We start from the raw sequence: 14,794 nt of genomic DNA on the forward strand, positions 1-14,794 counted from the left end.
CTTAGATCATACCACCTGCGAAGAATTGAAAACATACAAGTCTTTAGAAGTGTCTCTGAAAAAAACTGCATAAAACGCCTGAAGCTTGGGGCAGTGGGCCTTCCACTCTGGAAGCAGAGCGTTACTTTAGCAAATAGTTTAAATTCAAAAAATAAGCTGGGAAAATGAGCAAATAACAGAAAAAATTCTGACCATAGAACATTACTATGGTGACAAAAATCAAAACACACTCAGAAGAAGGTAACAAAGTCAAAGCTTCAACATACAAAGCCTCCAAGGAAAGAAAAATATGAATTGGTCTCAGGCCATGGAAGCATTCAAAAAGTCAATAGTTTGGCAAGGAGATACCAAAAAATACTGAAGAAAAAACCCATTATAAACAGACTAAGTCAAATGATAAAACAGGTACAAAAAGCCAGGGAGGAGAAGAATGTCTTAAAATGCAAAACTGGCCAAATGGGATAAAGAGAGGCACAAAAATTCACTGAAGGAAAAAAAAAAACTCCTTAAAAAGTAGAATTGGCAAAATGGAAAAAAAAAGTACAAAAACTCACTGAAGAAAATAATCCCTTAAAAATTAAAATTGAGCAAATGGAAGCTACTGACTTTATAAGAAATCAATAAACAATAAAAACAAAACCAAAAGAATGAAAAAATAGAAGACAATTTGAAATATCTCATTGGAAAAAGAATTGACTGAGAAAATAGATCCAGGAGAGATAATTTAAAAAAAATTATTGGACTACCTGAAATCCATGATCAAAAAAAGAGGCTAGACAATAGATTTCAATAAATTATCAGGGAAACCTGTAGTGATATTCTAGAATGAGAGGATAAAATAGAATTAGAAAGAATTCACTATTCACCTCTTGAAAGAAATCCAAAAATGAAAACTCCCAGGAAAATTATAGCCAAATTCCAAAGCTCCCTGGTCAAAGAGAAAGTATTGCATGTAACTAGAAAGAAACAACTCAAGAATCATGGAGTCATAGTCAGGATAACACAAGATTTAGCAGCTTCTACATTAAAGGATTGGAGGGATTGGAATATGATATTCTAGAGAGTAAAGGAGCTAGGATCACAAGCAAAAATCACCTACCCTGCAAAACTGAGTATAATCCTTCAGGGGAAAAATGGACATTCAATGAAATAGGAGACTTTCAAGGATTCTTAATGAAAAGACCAGGGCAGAACAGAAAATTTGACTTACAAACATAAGACTCAAAAGAAGCATAAAAAGGGAAATAAGAAAGGGAAATCATAAGGTACTTAATAAGGTTAAACTGATTACATTCCTATATGGGAAGATGATACTTATAATTCATAGAAACTTCCTCATCATTTGTACAGTTAGGTGTAGATAGAAAGATTATGGATGCATGGGTGTATAGATGTGTGCATGCATGTATGTGTATGTATGTGTGTGTATATACAAATGTGTGTGTGTGCACATGTGTGTTTGTGTGTGTGTGTGTGTGTGTGTATCCCTTGGGAAGAGAGGTAAGGTGAGGGGTAGTGAGGAAACCTTACTCTCATCAGAATTGGCTCAAAGAAGGAATAACATACACACTAAACTAGGTATAGAAATCTATCCTACTCTACAGAAAAGTAGGAAAGGAAGAGGTCAAGAGAAGGATAGTGGTGATAGATGGGAGGGCAGATTGGGGGAAGGGGTAGTTAGAAACAAAACACTTTTGAGGAAGGGCAGAGTAAAAGGAGAGAGAATAGAATAAATGGGGGAAATAGAATGGAGGAAAATACTTTTAGCAACAGTCACTATGAAAAAATTTTGTAACAAGCTTCTGTGATAAAAGGCCTCATTTCTCAAATACATAGAGAACTGAGTCAAATTTCATAGGTTGGTATCCCAAAAGAGATGAAAAACAAAAAGGAAAAGGACCTATATGTACATAATTATGTATAGCTGCTCTTTTCTAGTGGCAAAGATTTGGAAATTGAGGGGATACCCATCATTTGGGGAATTGCTAAACAAATTGTTACATGTGGTTATGATGGAATACTATTGTGCTATAAGAAATGATGAGCAGAATGCTCTCAGAAAAACTTGGAAAGGTTTTCATGGGCTGATGCAAAGTGAAATGTACTGCAAACAAAGTAACAGAAATATTGCAAGATGATCAGTTCTGAATGATAGCTATTCTCAGTAATACAATGATCTTGAAGGACTTATGAGGAAAAATGCTATCCACCCCCAGAGAAAGAATTTGTGGAGTCTGAAGCATATTTTTTTTTAACTTTGTTTTTCTTGAGAGTTTTTTTGTCTATATTTTCTTTCAAAACATTGATAAAATGGAAATGTTCTGCCTGACTATACATGTATAGCCTATATTGAATTGCTTGCCTTCTCAATGGGAGCAGGGTATTGAGTAAAGAAGGAAGAAATTTTGGAACTCAAAGCTTAAAAATGGATATTAAAATTGCTTTTACATGTAACTGGGGAAAGTAAAATGCTAAATATACTAAATACTAATACTCAAATACTAAAATAATTTCACAAAAAATAGAATCATGTAGTAGTTGGTCCATTTTTAAGTCATAGCAGACACACAATCTCAAGTTCTTCAGGAATACTGCTTACCTTCCAAATTACTAGACAAGAAATAAGCAAAAAAATTGACATCAAAGGATATTTCACCATTAAAGTCACTAATTTATTGCGGTTTCTGATATTAAACAGCAACAACAACAACAAATGCCTTTAATTTGTATTATGGAAGATATACAAGGAGAAGAATTACACAGAAGGAGAAGACAGGGAAAGACTGGATCTTGAATCAGTGGATGGAAGACATGAACCATTCAGATCAGATATAAAGCAAATAACCTACTCTGAGTCCATTTCTCTAGATGTCTAGTAACAAATCCTATATCAAAATAATTTCAGGGGCAGCTAGGTGGCGCAATAGATTGAGCACTGGCCCTGGATTCAGGAGGACCTGAGTTCAAATCTGGACTCAGACACATAACACTTACTAGCTGTGTGACCCTGAGCAAGTAACTTAACCCCATTGCCTAGCCAAAAAATATTAATAATAATAATTTCAAAGATTTAGTTATGGTAAACTAAAATGTTAATAGTTTCTGGAAGTGGTTGGCCTGGAGATCGATGAAGCAACATTAGGCATTATAATGATAAAAATCTAAAAAGCAGATCCCTCCAAATTGCCTATTATCACACACTAAAATATATTCTCTTCCACTCTTCAGAACATTCATACCTGCCTTTGTAAGAAGATATTTATAGATTAGGAAAAAAATAGTTAGATTTTAAACTGAAGTTTAAATACTTATTTCAACCAGAACACTGAGGTCTTCTAGGAGCTAGAAATTAAGGGACATGTTTTGGGTAAATAAAAATGACTTTTATAGGAAACAAACAAAAAAATCCATTCATGTCTGAGTGAATTAAAGGGATGAAAAAGTTCAGTCAGTTTAATTTCTTAGGCTTGATTTCCTGCCATGAAGTTTTTTTGTTTTTTTCATTGTTTTTGGTGTCTGATTTACCTGGGGTAATGCCCTTCTTTTCTCATGGTAAATAACAAGCATTAAGATCATCTATCAAATCTACATCAATAATTAATTGATGTTTTTAGTTTTATCTTATTTTTTTTTTTAGTTTTTGGAAATTGAGTTATTTAGTTTTATTTTATGATGTTTGATAGTTTTATCATCTGGCAGGATACTATTATGAAGACCTGACCATGTAATTGCCCTATTTAATTAAACCCAGTGGCTTCCTATTGCCTCTAGGATAAAATAGAAATTCCTCTGTTTATATTTTAAAGCCCTTCATAATCTGTCCCAAATCTTTCTTTCCACCTGATTGCACATTACTTACCCTCTTACACTATGGTGATCTAGCTAAACTGGTTTTCCCTCTGTTCCTCACACACAGAACTGCATCTATTTTCACCTTGTCTTTGTACTAGCAAATGTATGGAATTCCTTCAGTCCAAAACTTTGGTTTGGAGAAGCTCTTTCTTCCTTTAAGATGCAATTCAAGCACAATTTTCTGTACAAAATTTTGCCTTCTTCCAACCAATTGCTTGTGCTTTCTCACCATGTCTACTTTCATTTCACTATGTCGCATATGTCACTTTATATTTATGCTGAACATATGCATAAATGTACTTGTTACCTTCTATAAAACCTAAGATCCTAATGAGTAGGGATTGTTTCATTCCTTATCTTATATACCCTGTGCCTAGCACACAGTCAGTGCTTAAGAAATGTTTACTGAGAGGATGGTGGAAAGAAGCCAGAAAGGTGCCTGAGTTCCCCCCAGTTGTCCTCAGAAACAACATTAAATCAAGCCTCTAAATGAATTCTGGAATGACAGAACCCACAAAAAGACATGGTGAAACAATTTTCCAGCCAAAGATAATTTAAAGGACTTTAGGAAAAGTCTGTCTTGCTATGGTAAAAGCGGAGTGGAGCCCAGCCCAGGTGGTATCTGGGCAAACCAGTGGGAGGCTCTTAGACACAGCACAGAAAAACAATCAAGGCACCACAGTGCCGGCTCATCAGACCAGCTCTAAGGCCTCCAAAACCATTGAAGCAGGCAAACTTCCAGCTCTGGAACCTAGGGCCCAACAAGAATGATTAGGGTGGACCACTCTAGAGCAGTGGGCAAGCTGCCAGCCCCTAAGACCCTGATGCAGAAATCTATTGAACAGGTTCCTGGCCTCCAGTGCAAGAAGATTGAGACAGTACCCTCTGCACCCCAGGAGTAGATCTCAACTTTAAAAGTCATGAAATAGGGTGGAAAATGAACCAAAAAATGGGGTGAAGATAAAAACACACACTCAGATAAAGACAATATCAAAATGCTATATACTAAACCTCAAAGGGATATATGAATTGGTCTCAAGCCCAAAAAGTCTTAATGTAAAAGATCAAAAAAGATTTTCAAAATCAGAGAGGTAGAAGAAAAATTAGGAAAAGAAATGAGTTAGGCAAGATAATCATGAAAAAATAGTCAAGAGCTTAGAAAAGGAAGCACAAAAAATTGACTGAAAAAAATGCTTAAAAAATAGAATTGTCTGAATGGAAAAAAAAATCCACCAAAGGAAAAGTAGAATTGGCCAAATGGAAAGGAAGTACAAAAGCTAACTGCAGGAAATAATTGCTTGAAAATTAGAATTGGTCAAGTGGAAGCTCATGACTCTGTGACACATCAAAAACGAGTCAAACAAAATCAAAAGAATGAAAAAATAGAAGAAAATGTAAAATATCTCATTGTAAAAACAACTGACCTGGAAAAATGATCCAGTAGAGATAATTTAAGAATTGCTGGACTACCTGAAGGCCATGATAAAAAGAAGAGCTTGGACAGAATCTTTTAAGAAATTATCAAGGAGACATGAGAGGGGCAGAGCCAAGATGGCAGAGTAAAAGCAGTGACTTGCTTGAGCTCTCCACCAAACCCTTCCAAATACCTTAAGAAATGGCTCTAAACAAATTCTAAAGCAGTAGAACCCACAAAAAGACAGAGTAAAACAAATTTCCAGACCAAGACAACCTGGATGGTTGATGGGAAAGATATATCCTGCCAAGCTGGGAGAGGAGTGCAGTTCGGCATGGATGCGCAAGTCTCAGTGAAACTGCAGCAGCCCTCAGAGGACTGAATCATAGGCAGTCGTGGCAGTTGGATATCAAAAAAGAGATTAATAAAATTGAAAGAAGGAAAACCGCTGAACTAATAAATAAAACTAAAATCTGGTTTTGTTTTTAAAAAAAATTGATAAGCTTTGGTTAATTTGATTTTTAAAAAAGAAAGAAGAAAATCAAATTACCAGTCCCGAAAATGAAAAGGGTGAATTCACCATCAACAAAGCAGAAATTAAAGCAATAATTAGGCACTACTTTGACCAAATGTATGACAATAAATCTGAAAATCTAAGTGAAATGGAAGAATTTTTATAAAACATATCAATTGCCCAGATTAACAACAGGGGAAAACAGAGACAACCCAATTTTAGAAAAAGAAACTGAACAGACCATCAATGAACTCCATAAAAAAAAAAATTTCTCCATGGCCAGATGGATCTACAAGTGAATTCTATTACATATTTAAAGAACAATTAATTCCAGTTCTTTAGAATCTATTTTTAAAAAAATAGACAAAGAAAGAGTCCTAGCAGAATTAATGAAAAGAAATGCAAAGGAAAGTGACCTAATTGAAGCAGATCTTAAATTGTATTATAAAGCAGCAATCATCAAAACTACTTGTTACTGGCTAAGAAATAAGGTGGTGGATAAATGTAATAGGTTAGGTACACAAGACACAGTAGTCAATAACTATAGTAATCTACTATTTAATAAATCCAAATACTCCAACTTCTGAGATAAGAACTTACTATTTAACAAAAACTGCTGGGAAAACTGGAAAATATTATGGCAGAAACTAGGCATAGACCAACATCTTATACCATATAACAAGATAAAGTCAAAATGGGTACATGATTTAGATATAAAGGCTGATACTATAAGCAAATTTGGAGAGTAAGGAATAGTTTACCCGTCAGATTTATGGAGAATGGAAGAATTTGTGGCCAAACAAGATATAGAGAACATTATGAAATGCAAAATGGATAATTTTGACTACATTAAGTTGAAAAGGTTTTGCCCAAACAAAGCCAACGTAACCAAGATTAGAAGGGAAGCAGAAAGCTTGGAAACATTTTTTTTATAGCTAGTGTGTCTGATAAAGACTTCATTTCTAAAATGTATAGAAAACGGAGTCAAATTTATAAAAATACAAGACATTCCTCAAGTGATAAATGGGCAAAGGATATAAACAGGTAGTTTTCAGATGAAGAAATTTAAGCTATCTATAGTCACATGAAAACAAGTGCTCTAAACCACTACTGATTAGAAAAATGCGAATCAAAACAACACAGATAACACCCATCAGACTGGCCAACATGACAAAACAGGAAAATGATAAATGTTGGAGAAGATGTGGGAAGAATAGAACACTAATGCATTGTTGGTGGAGTTATGACCTGATCCAACTATTCTGGAGAGCAATTTGGAACTATGCCCAAAGAGAAACCAAATCGTGCATGCTCTTTGGTCCAGTAATACCACTACTAGGTCTATATTCCAAAGAAATCATAAAAAGGGAGAAGGACCCACATGTACAAAGAATATTTATAGCAGCTCTTTTTGTGGTGGCAAAGTATTCGAAGTTGATGGGATGATGCCCGTGAACTGAGGAACGACTAAACAAGTTGTGGTATATGAATGTAATGGAATAATATTGTTCTATAAGAATTAATGAGCAGATGGATTTCAGAAAATCCTCAAAAGACTTACATGAACTGATGCTGAGTGAAGTGAGCACAACTAGGAAAATATTGTACACAGTAATTGCAACATTATGTGATGATCAACTATGATTGACCTATCTCTTCTCAGCAACACAATGATCCAAGGCAATTCTAAAAGACTCATGATGGAAAATAGTATCCACTTCCAGAGAAAGAAATAAGGAGTCTGAATTGCAGATCAAAGTATACTATTTTCATTTTTTCATAGCTGTTAGTTTTTATTCTATTTCTTGTTCCACAACATGAATATTGTGAAAATATGTTTAACAAGATTACACATTTACAATCTATATCAGATTGCTTGCTGTTTTGGGGAGGGGAGATGTCTGGGTGGAAGGAAAAATTGGAACTCTAAATCTAGCAAAAGATTAATGGTGAAAACTGAATTTACATGTAATTTGAAAAAAATAAAACTCAATTTACTCAAGTTTATTGATTGTCCTCTATTCTTCTGGTTCTGGGTGATCATTTCCTATGTGTTCTGCACACAGTTTCCATTCTCTAGTTATACCAGATGTGGATTATCTTGTAGTTTATTCAATCTATCCAGTGTCTACAGGTTTCATTACATGTTTCACATTGTAACAAGTAGAAATCTAAGAGTTCCTTTATTTGATTTAAGTAGTGATTATAATTCTTTTAACAATTGTTTGCTAATTCCTATAAACTATAAACTAGTTAGTGTGAGGAGGGTATGCTATCTGATTAAAGGTCCTTGATTGCTATGTTGTCTACATTCAGGGTCAAAACACTCAAAATTGCATTCGTACACACACACATATATGTATATGTATATATACATATATGTATTTATATACATATACACACACATATACACACATCTAATTTGAGATCTGCTTCTGTCTTCACTTCACTGTGGGGAGAAGGAAAAATCAACCATACACTAGGTAACATGTGTCTTTCAGGTCCTGGTATCTTTAAAGATGGAGGGAAACACATCCTTGATATTCAGGGCTCCATGGGCATCACAGTCCTCAGTGCACTCCAGTAAGGCATTGGGACATATTGATTAAAGCAAGCAGGACATAATAGGATTCATTCACTATACAAATTAAATTTATATTATAGTGACTGTGAATATTGTCACAAAGATTGAAAAATGTCTGAAGGTTTACAGATAAAGGATAATAATTACTCCGTCTAATAAAGGTAGATGTTTTGTGGAAAGCCAGAGTGGGGTGATGACTACACACTTTTCATATAAAATATCTGTTTCTCATTTGACAGAGGTAATAATGATTCCCAAAATGTCCTAAATTAGTGGGTGTTACAAATGCCAGGGAGGACAGAAAGATAATTAAAAAATAGTCTTGAAATATTTCGGGACTTGGGAAGAAAATAAATCGAATATGGAAAAATGCGACCTGATAAAATCTAAAAAGGATACCCAAGAAGGGGGAAAATTAAGAAAGAAAAATTTCAACAAATATTTCCTAAGGAACATGGCCTAATGTTGTTTTGTTTGTAACTATTTCAATGGTGATGAGATGGTGAGTAATGGATTAGATGAAGCAATATGCAGGATAGAGATCATGTTGACCTCTTGACATAAAGACAATAGCTTGCTTATGGAGACTCAGGAGCTATATAGATAAGAATATGCTTTATCAAGATGCCTGAGGAATAAAAGTTTTACCCAAATGGTATTTTCAGAAGTTCTCTTTAGGGAACAGAATTTTGTTTACAAACCAGTTGTTTCCAATCAGAGAGTAACACAGAGGTCATAACTTCTTGGTGTTAGTTTTGATATCTAAGTGTAAATTCTATGTTTTATATGAGTATGATAATGTTGTAGGGTTGGGTTGGTTTTTTTTTTTTTTAGTTTCATAAAATTTCAGATTTGTAGAGCTATTTTTGGCCATGTAAACCAAAATCTACTGTAACAAAATAAGTATTGTCAGAAGACTTCCAATGGGGGACCACTTCCCAGGGTAGATATATTAGTATAGCACTTTTAGGAAGTGTTTTCATTAGGTCAAGACCAAAGTTGCCACCATGAAAATTGTATATATGAATTGTGGGACCGAAGAGCAAAAGTCTAATTCCTATTCTCTATGACAATCCATCATGTTGTCTTCAACCTTTGTTTCTCTAGGAACTTTTGTAATAATTCCCTATTACTTCTTCTTTCAGCTTCTGTACATTTCTCTTTAAAACCACTATCATCAGACACAGCCAAAGCAAGGATTGGTGGCAGATATATATGTTTAAATGGAATACAAATAATGTGAGTGGAAAATAGGTTTTAAAAAGAAAAAGATGGTAGAGTAAAAGCCAAGATGGTAGAGTAAAAGCAGTGACTTGCTTGAGCTCTCCCCCAAACCCCTCTAAATACCTGTAAAAACTGGCTCTAAATAAATTCTAAAGCAGCAGAACCTACAAAAAGACAAAGTGAAAGATTTACAGACCAAGACAACCTGGATGGTGGATGGGGAAGATATATTCAGCCAATCTGGGAGAGGAGTGCAGTGTGGCATGGGCGCCCAAGTCTCAGTGAACCTGCAGCAGCCCTCAGAGGACTGAATTACAGCCAGCTGTGGCTGTTTCCAGACTTCTCAACCCATGAACACCAAAGACAACTGAGGTCAGTGAGAAAAGTCTGTGTCTGTGGTGAGAGAGAAGGGTGGTCCCAGCCCCAGCCCCAGTACCCAAGCACAGCCATGTGGTGGTGGCTGCCTTTTGAGCTTCTGGCCCACAGACTGAGGGGGAATCAAGTGGTTGATCAGAGGGGGATTGTAGGGATCTCTTTGCTGGTGCAAGATTCTCTTGCTTTGCCCATGCTTGCATCTGGGCCACAGTTCTGGGTGGTGGTCCTGGGGCAAGGAGGAGTGCTGGAGTGGTGGAGCTTGTAGTGGCAGTGGAGAGGAAATCCTCCTCACAGTTCCAAGATAGAAAAGAGTGCCTGTGGTCACTCATAGACCAGAGCACAGGCCAGGAAAGGAGTAAACATCTCACCCTTGATCATAGCACCTTGGAAGAACTGAAAATTTGTAGGTCCCTAGAAGTATCTCTGAAAACGGCTGCACAAAACCCCTGGAGCTTGGGACAGTACACCCTCCACACTGGAAGCAGACTCCTACCTTAACAAAGAGTTTATAACTCAAGTAATTGTCTGGGGTCATGGGCAAGCAGTGCAAAAAGAGTCAGACCACAGAATCTTACTTTGGTGACAAAGACGATCAAAACATACAACTAGAAGAAGAAAACAAAGTGAAAGCTCCTACATCCAAAACCTCCAAGAAAAATATGAATTGGTCCCAAGCCATGGAAGAGCTTGAAAAGGATTTTGAGAAGCAAGTAAGAGAAGTAGAGGAAAATGAGAGTGATGCAAGAAAATCAGGAAAAACAAGTCAACAGGTTGCTAAAGGAGACTCAAAAAAATACCAAAGAAAATAACACCTTAAAAAATATCCTAACCCAAATGGCAAAAGAGTTCCAAAAAGCCAATGAGGAGAAAAATGCCTTTAAAAGCAAAATTGGCCAAATGGAAAAGGAAAAGCTTACTGAAGAAAATAATTCCTATGGAGCAATTGGAAGCTAGTGACTTTATGAGAAATCAAGACACTGTAAAATGAATTAAAAATAATGAAAAAAATAGAGAACAATATGAAATATCGCGTCTACTTCAGCTTCCGGGAGCCAAGATGGAGGAGTATCTGTCTTTCTCTCCCTTATTAACCCCTGAAAGCCCAGAAAATATCACTCCAGGAAAAACCCTGAAACAGCTGAACCAGAAGAAAGATGGGGTGCAGCAGTCTAGTAGCCCAGGTAGCTTGAGGAATTAAGAGGAAAGGCCCCTCTTGCCCTGGGGGAAGGGGAACAGTACAGAATGGGAGGCATCCCAGCAAGCTAGTGGAAAGCCCCACCTCAGCATATGAGGAGGAGTTCCTGAAGTCCAAGTGGTGGAGCAGGCAAACACCAACACATGGACCCTGAGTGCCTCATTGAGGGTGGGGGAACCAGTGGAAACCAGCTCATAAAACCACCAGGTGCCTGGGCATTCTACAACAACTGGTTCTCCCAGTGCCTCAGCAAAACTAAGGGAAGCAGGGGGCTCCAGGTAGATAAACACCCTACAACATCCATCTGAAAAGAGCTGGAGAAAGCAAAAGGAAGGAAAGGCCTGAATGAGCAGGAAATCTATAGGAGCCACACTATCTAATCCTACCCCTAGAGTTCCAGTATTGCTTTTTCTAGCCCAACATGAGATAAGCTGTCAGAATCCTACAGCCTCCAACTGCCAACATCGGAGGCCCCAGCACACAAAGCCATCGACCAGGCCCTAGGCTCCCAACACAAGAAGCTTGGGTCAGTGCCCTTTGCTCCTCAGCAGGAGAGCCCAATCTCTTTAAAGGCCAGGAGATAAGCAAACATCATGAGCAAAAAGAAATATATGATAGATTCTTATTATGGGAAGAGTGAAGATCAAGGCAGAAATTCTGAAGAGGACAACATTTTCAACAAACCCACATCTGGAACCTCCAAGGGGAATATGAACTGGTCTGAAGCCCAAAAAGCCTTCTTAGAGGAGCTCAAGAAGGATTTTAAAAGTTAAATGAAAGTGGTGGAAGAAAAAATGGGAAAAGAAATGAGAGGTATACAAGAGAGAGTCAATAGCTTGGAAAAGGAATGACATAAGTTAACTGTAGAAAACAAGTCCTTAAAAAGTACAATTGGCCAACTGGAAAGAAAGTACACTGAAGAAAACAAGTCCCTAAAAAATACAATTGACCAACTGGAAAAAAAAGTACACTGAAGAAAAGAAGTCCCTAAAAAAATACAATTGGCCAAATGGGGAAGGAGATACAAAATCTAATAGAAGAAAACAATTTGTTAAAAATTAGAATTGAGCAAATGGAAGATAATTACTCTATGGGAGAGCAAGAATCAGTCAAACAAAAATAAAAGAATGAAAAACAAAGATGAAAATGTAAAATATCTCATAAGTAAACAACTGACATAGAAAATCAGTCCAGGAGAGACAATTTAAAAATTATTGGTCTACCTGAAAATAAGGATGAAAAAAAGAACCTGGACAGTATCTTTCAGCAAATCATAAAGGAAAACTGCCCTGAGGTCCTAGAACCAGAGGGTAAAATAGCCATAGAAGGAATCCACAGATCACCTCCTGAAAGAGATCCCAAATTGAAAATGTCAAGGAATATAGTGGCCAAATTCCAAAATTACCAGGTCAAAGAGAAAATACTTCAAACAGCCAGAAAGAAACAATTTAAATATCATAGAACCACAGTGAGGATTACACAGGACTTTGCAGCTTCTACATTAAAAGACTGTAGGGCATGGAATATGATGTTCTATAAGGCAAAGGAGCTTGGATTACAACCAAGGATCAACTACTCAGTGAAAAGCAGCATGATCTTTCAGGGGAGGAGATGGATATTCAACAAAATAAGGGACTTCCTTACCTTCTTGATAAAAAGACCAGAGCTCAACAGAAAATTTTATCTTCAAATATAAGACTCAAGAGAGATATAAAAAGGTAAACAGGAAAGAAAGTAACAACATGTTATTAATAAGGGCAAACTCTTTATATACTTACAAGGGAAGATGACACTTGTAACTCTTGAGAACTATATTGTTATTACATCATGTTAAAGGGGCATACATAAAGGTGGTGGGTATAAATTTAGTTTGATGTAATGATGAAAAAAATCTAATCAAGTGGGTTAAATGGATCCAAGTAAGTGAATTAATCTGATCTAACTAAGAAGATGTACTGAGAGAAAAGGAAAGGAGTAGTCAGACAAGGGTAAATTACATCACAGGAAAAGGCACAAAAACCCATTACAGCAGAGGGAAAGAAGGGAGGGAGATGAGCTTTGTTTGAACCTTACTCTCATCTGATTTGGCTTAAGAAGTGAATAACATAATCAGTTATGTATAGAAATCTAACATGCCATATAGGCAGTAGGAGGGAAAAGGCAAAAGAAAAGGGAGGGAGCTAATAGAAGGGAGGTGGGACTGAGAGAGGTGGTGGTAAAAAGTAAACATTAGTGAGGAGGGAAAAGGAGAAAGGAGAAAGAAAAGCATAAAAGGGACGGAAGGATGAAAAGAAAGATATGGATGGTTATCATAATTGTGAGTATGATATATGAACGTAATGGAATACTATTGTACTATAAGAAATGATGAACAGGCAGACCAGATAAACCTGGAAAGACTTGTATAATTTGATGCTGAGTGAAGTGAGCAGAACCAGGAGAACATTGTACACAGTAACAGCCACATTGAGTGATGACTGACTTTGATAGACTTAACCCCTCTCAGCAATACAAGGATCTAAGACATCTCCAAAAGCCTCATGATGGAAAATGCTATCCATATCCAAAGAAAGAACTGGAGTTTGAATGCAGACCAAAGCATACTATCGGCTATTTTTTTTTTCTTCTGTTGTGTTTTGTTTCCTCTTTCTGGTGATTCCTCCTATTAGTTCTAATTCTTACAACATCACTAATGTGAAAATACTTAATAAGAATGTATATGTGTATAGCCTATATTAGATTGTGTGCCATCTTGAGGAGGGATGTTGGGAGGGAGGGGGTAGCGAGGGACGTAGGGAGGGAGGGAGAGAAAAATTTAAAACTTAAAAGCTTATGGAAGTGATTGTTGATAAATCAAAATAAATTAATAAAAAAAGTGAAATATCTCATTGGAAAAACAACTGATCTGGAAAATAGATCCAGGAGAGAGAATTTAAAAATTCTTGAACCATCTGAAATCTATAATTAAAAAAAAAAGCTTATACATCATCTTTCAAGAATTATAAGGGAAAATTGCCCTGATATTTTAGAACCAGAGGTAAAAATAGAAATTGAAAGAATCCACCTATCACCTCCTGAAAGAGATCCTCAAAGGAAAACTCCTAGGAATATTGTAGCCAAATTCCAGAGTTCCCAGGTCAAGGAGAAAATATTGCAAGCAGCCAGAAAGAAACAATTCAAGTATTGTGGAAACACAATCAGGATAACACAAGATTTAGCAGCTTCTATTTTAAGGGACCTCAGGGCTTGGGATATAATATTCCAGAGGACAAAGGAGATAGGATTGCAGCCAAGAATCACCTACCCAGCAAAACTGAGCATAATCCTTCAGTGGAAAAAATGGACATTCAGTGAAATAGAGGACTTTCAAGCATTCTTGATGAAAAGACCAGAGCTGAATATAAAATTTAACTTTCAGATAGAAGACTCAAGAGAAACATAAAGAGGTAAACAAGAAAGAGAAATTATAAGAGATTTATTAAGATTGAATTGTTTACATTGTGCATGGAAACATGATATTTGTAACTCACGAGTCCTTTGTAAGTATTAGGATAGTGGGAGGGAAAATTATATGTATGTATAGATAGATAGATAGATAGATAGATAGATAGATAGATAGATAGATAGATAGATAGA

General features: G+C 36.3%; 1 pseudogene; it reads left to right on the forward strand.

The window, feature by feature from the left end:
- The first annotated feature begins 4,437 nt into the window (after positions 1 to 4,437).
- Positions 4,438 to 14,794, forward strand: part of LOC114045823 — a 154,239-nt pseudogene continuing 143,882 nt past the window's right edge.

Source organism: Vombatus ursinus, unplaced genomic scaffold (genome assembly GCF_900497805.2).
Source record: "Vombatus ursinus unplaced genomic scaffold, bare-nosed wombat genome assembly UNPS02014779.1, whole genome shotgun sequence".
In the NCBI taxonomy this organism is placed as follows: Eukaryota; Metazoa; Chordata; class Mammalia; order Diprotodontia; family Vombatidae; genus Vombatus; species Vombatus ursinus.